Source organism: Sylvia atricapilla, chromosome 2, assembly GCF_009819655.1.
Source record: "Sylvia atricapilla isolate bSylAtr1 chromosome 2, bSylAtr1.pri, whole genome shotgun sequence".
Lineage (NCBI taxonomy): Eukaryota > Metazoa > Chordata > Aves > Passeriformes > Sylviidae > Sylvia > Sylvia atricapilla.
The window spans coordinates 1,119,095-1,124,755 of record NC_089141.1 but is presented as its reverse complement, the minus strand read 5'-3'; positions in this window follow the sequence as shown (position 1 = coordinate 1,124,755).

Here is a 5,661-nt window from a genome sequence, read left to right as displayed (position 1 = left end):
GGCTTTTCTATTTTGTGTAAGTCTTCTGCTGTGAAAGTCTCTACTGGTGCTTTATTCATTTTTGTACTACTGCTCATAGTTTGAGTTTAATAGGCCCAAACCACTGGCTTAGGGTTCTTCAAAGCTGAAATCCAGTAACCTGGAGAGGTAATTTTACCAAAGTTGGGTATCTGCTGAATTACTCATGATATTTCCTCAGTAGTGTGTGTTTTGGTCTATTGATTTTCTTTGTTAACTGCATATTCTTTAATGCATGAATATTCTTCTCAGCTTACCAAAGATGAAATCTGCCACGTGGAAGAGCTGCTGTTTCATAGGAATGGCAGAGCCAAGATAGACAGAATTTAAAATAAAAATGCTAAAACTGGTTAACAAATAATAATGGGTGAGAATAATATTGCAATACAAATAAGTTGAGTATATCTTGTTAACTTGAGAAATAGCTTTTAAGGCTTTCTTGATATATGATAATCTAGTAAGAATTCAGTATGGTACTTAAAGTTTCCTAATTCTTTGCAATCTACTATTTCTTATTTATTGGGAAAAAGGAGGAGGTGGATGGGAGAGACTTGGGAAGGAACAAGACTCAGTAATGAAAATAGCACCCCAGAATGTGTATATATTCAACTTCATTAACTTGTTGAAGGTTGTAAGTCTCAAGCTTTCAGGTGAACTGGCAAGATTTTGTTTAAAAGTATTTGATGAGAGACTCCAAAGTTCTAAATGTTATTGCAATTTTATCTCTCAGCCCAGTGGTGATAAATCAGACTATACATTTCATATCAGCCTGGCAACATTTGGGACTTTTTCAGGTAATGATCTGGGAAATAAGAAAGATTTTGAATGAGCAGCTTCTATTGGTTCTGAGTTTTCATTCCTGTTACTTTGACTCTTGTTAAAAATTGATTTGCTTTAATACAGGATCCACTAGAGTCCTTCAGATGGAGCCTCATCAGGTTGCACTTAAACAGGACTGCCAGATGCAGTGAAAAATGGTGTATTGAATCAGTGAAGGTAATTTAAATGCAGATGTTAAAACGCTGTTGGTTGCTACAGTTACATAATTGCTCTTTGTAACTACCAGTACTTACATTTACTCGAAGGCAGGATAATCAGCTAGCAACTGTGTGAAATTATTATTTGCAACAAAGTAAAAGGTTAAAAACCAGCAGACAGGTGCAGGGATAAAAGACAGTAGAAGTCACAGGATCCCCAGATTTGGATTAATGGCAGACCATGGGAATTTGGGGGAATATCTCTAGCAACTGTCTGTTGGGCTGGTCCATTTTTCTCATGTGGTGTTTGAATGTAGGAGTCTTAAAAGGTACACAAAATTTTCAGACTCTTATTGTGGTCTCTGAAATTAATCAGTCCTGCTTACCCATAAAACCAGGAAACTTTGCTCACCTGTATGTGTCCAGATGTTATCCCAAAAAGCCTATGGACCTGTCATTATTCTGGTTGAAAATCTGTCCTGTAAATTGCTTTTATAAGGACTTTAAAACCACCGACAATTTCTGTGCTTTTATGTCCTTTCTTTTTTCCTCCCTCTACAGGAATTACAGCAAACCTTTTACATGCAAATCAAAATAATGGATGAAAGACTGGATGAAATTCTGTGCTTTGAGTTGTACAGAATACCAGAATTTGTCTTAGTCTTCTCAGTTACAAAATCTACTGTTTCTACCCTCTTGGTCATGGGCCCAAGAAGAAAGGTTTTGTTGCTGTTTACTCACCTGGGCAGCCTCCCAGCTATAGATACAGCACCAGGGCAAGGTGGTCTCCTTCCCAGAAAGGCTCTTTCACCCCCTTTTCCTCCTACAAATAAGAAGTTTCAGAAGAGAAGGCAGTTGCTGGCCTTTACCTGTGTGAGGCAGCCTCTCATCTGCAGCTGCCACACTGACACACAGTGCTTTCCTTCCCAGGTCATCCTTTTCCAGGAGCTTACAGCCAAAATCTGCCTACATTCCAATATTGAATTTGTCCTGGGATTGATCTAAGAGAGAAAGGTGCCAGGACAGAAATGGCTTTACCTTCACTGGGCAGACAATCAGCTATCTGCAGCATGAGCTTGTTTGTATTTCCAAGGAAAGGTAGTATGATTCACGTTCAGGACACTAGCTCTGACAAGTGGATCCAAGCTTCAAAGGAAAGAAGTGTTGGTGGTCTTTACCTCCTCTGGGTAAGTTATTGTCTCCTACTGAAACGTGGTCTAGGTGCTTTCCTTCCCATGTGAAAGAACCCTTGTTCTCTTTCAGGATACCTGCTCCAATTCTGAATACATCCAAGGGTTGCTTGCACAAAAAAGCATTTTAGGACAGAGAGTTCTTGCTGGCCTTTCCCTCTCCTTGGAAGCTTGTGACATGCACCAGCAAGACTGGAACTATGTTCTTTGTTCCAAAGGAACTGTTCTGCCACTCAGTTCCTGGACCCCACTTTGGAAATTTCAGGCTAAGCTCAAAAATGGACTATGTCCAAGGACTGCCCCAACACAACAGGTGCCAGGCCAGAAAGCTGTTGCTGGCCTTTACCTCCAGTGGGCAGCCTATGACCAGCACTTAAAAACACTGCCTCTCCTGGTTTTCCTTCCCCTGGGACAGCAGTCACAAGAGAGTGAATGCTGCTGGAGGGAGATGTGAATTACAGGTTGCAAATGCAATCTGAAGGCCACACAAACTTTTCTGTCCTGGCACATTGCTTTTTGCTAGTACTTTTTTTTGCTTTTTGCTAGTTGAAATTTGACAATTTCAGCTTGGGATGTGCACACTGCATCGCTTCTGGAGAATCAGGACACTTACCTCTTGAACAACTACACCACCACTGCTGTGTGGAGCTGAGCAACTGTGACAGAGAAGGTAAAAGGTACCACAAGCTTTTTGTTGTGACATTGTTAGTGTGGGAGCAGTTAGTAAACTGTTTGGGGTCTGGGGTCTGTAAGAGGGAAACAATGGGGAGAAGGTACACAGAGAAGGAACCTCAATTGCACCAGGGTGTGCACAGGCTGCAAGTGGAAGGTGATGCCCAGCCCTTTCTTTCTGTTCTAGGACCTTATTCTGGGGGATTTTGGAGATTTCAAATTGGCAGGTGGACTCACCAGACTGTAGGAGTAAGATGGCAGAAGAGTGCATAGCTCCAGTGTTTGTGGTGCTCTGGGAGGCAGAGAGGACAAGGGACAGTCCAGCAATTCCTTCTTTACTGGTGCAGTTTTGTGGGAGCTGAAGCTGTTTCATTCCACAGCAGCTATCCCAAAAGCCAAATTATGTCCTTTTGGGTCTTGAAATACCCTCTCCTGAGGTACTATACGCCGAGGATGTCCAGGGCCTCTGGGCCAGTCACAGTGGGGTGATTCTGCCATTTGTTCGCTGTCAGGCTCACTTCAGCTTCCAGCACAGTCACTGTTGGCATCCCCCTGTCACCCCACAGACACAGAGGACCCTTGCCCCTACAGATCCTGATGGCATCAGGGTATTTAGTGCACCAGTGTCAGTTAAAGACTTACCATCGTGTCAGTCCTCCTCCTGTTCTGAGGGCCCTGCTTTGCCATCATCCCTCACCAACTGCACTGATTTTGGTTTGGATCCCTTCTCCCAGCACAGACTGTTCCTCTGCTTCAGCTGCACTTGGTGTGGCCATGGGTCTGTTCTGTTTCCTCCTCCTCCCCTGAGGGTGCTGTCCACTGCCCACCAGTGTCCCACCACACTGCAGAAAGCTGCACAGCTCTGGAGCTGCCACAGCATTCTCCTTGCAAATATTCTGTCACTTCATCAGAGTCCTGTAGCTGTTCAGGGGTGAACTCCCAAACCACTAGAGCAGAAAATTTCTCAAAAAACCGGCCAATTTTCTCACACATTCCATGCCACTCGTGACTAGTCCCCCCTGGGACAGGTCTCTGAAAGACTTTCTTGGAAATCTCTGTTCTGCCTCCAAACATGACTCTACACAAGTGTGGACTGCACAGAGACACAGCAGACATAGCAGTGAGAACATGCTTTCCTTACCCTCCCAAAAGGGAATTCAGAATTTTCAGGAGCTCTAGTGCCAGGGCTGAAGGAGGAAAAGGAGGAAAGTCATCCCTCTGCTGTTCCTGCCCAGACTGGGCACGGCTGTTAATGGACTCCCAAAGGTAGTGCTGCTGCTAAAGGCAGGAGAGCAGCACTGAACTCACAGCCCAGAGTATCCTCACTGCCCTTGATGTTATCATGGCATAAACTCCTATTTCAGTAACACAACAAAGAAATGCTGATCCTTGTCCCTGCTCTGTGAAGTGTCACCCCGAGGAGCACACACAGAAACACAGGGATAGAGCCAGGGTCAGGTACCACCCCCACAGGACCAGACCAAGCACCATTGTCACCTGTGCCTCTGGACCTAAGACACCAAATGCTGAGAGAATTTCTTTTCCAACTCACTCTTTTGTGGGTTGTGCTCTCGTTGTACTTCACACTGGGACCCAAGTAACACTGTCTTGGTTTAGGAATGGTACTTCCAGATTGACTGCTCCCACTGAAATCACTCTAAACTATGAACTACTTGCTCACTTCCCCTCTCCAAGGCAGGAGATTTGGGGGCACAAAAAGGTCATGGGTTGAGATAGGAACAATTTACTAGAAAACAGCAAGGACAGAAAAAACCAGTAACAAAGAGAACCGTCACCACTCCCTCAGCTCCAGCTGACACTTACCTGTCACTCCAGCCCTTGCCCAGTGTCCCTCTCCAGCTCTCTCACAGGCTCCCTTCAGGTCCTCTTCAAGGTACTGAAATCAGTAACGTTTTTAGCACAGAAAGATCAAATCTGTCACTCTTAAATCATGCAACTACAGCTGCAATGGTATTTCAAATATCTAAACTATGATTTATGTAGGTATGTGAATTCCAGTGTTTATCCTACTGTGTTCACTCCAGAAATCCAACTTTGAAAGATTATTTTTCTGACATATTGGAATAGTCAACCAGAACCAGCCTCCTACATAATTTCATTCACTCCCTCCCTAAAGGAGCAAAGCTTAACAAGTTGCACTGCAACAACTCAACAGATGACTTCATTTAAATTTTAAAAAGCAGGTATTTCTGAGTGTGCTCCATCAATCCCAGCTGTTCAAAAAAACAACTATCCAGTGGCCCAAGGAAGTGTGCATGTTACAAATGGTATGTGCTCAATATACTCATTTATACCACACCACATAAGCATAAATACTCAGTATGCAAATTCATTGCTACAGATACCCTAAAAAAAGCTGGGCACACTTGGAGAATAGCTCTTAACCCAAGGCTGTTACAGTTATCCACCTGCCTTGGAGCCCAAGATCAAGACACTTGTGTTTTCATGTATATCAACAGATTTTTGAAGTGGTTTTACTTACATTTAAATTAAATGCCTTGGGCTTTTTAGGACTATACTTAAGACAGTATTTAGTATAACATTTGAATATATATTACAATATAAATACCTCAAAGGTTTTTTTCCACTTTCGTTTTGCTGCATATCTTCAGCCACTCTAACTTGAAGGAATAGGTTACATGAATGACATTACAAAACAAAAACAAACAAAAAAAAAACTCCAAAGGAAACAAACAAAAAACCAAACCCAATCTCCCACACACACACAAACCCTAATACAACTTAAGCAACTTAGAAAAGGAAGGAGGGTTCCAGAATTCAGA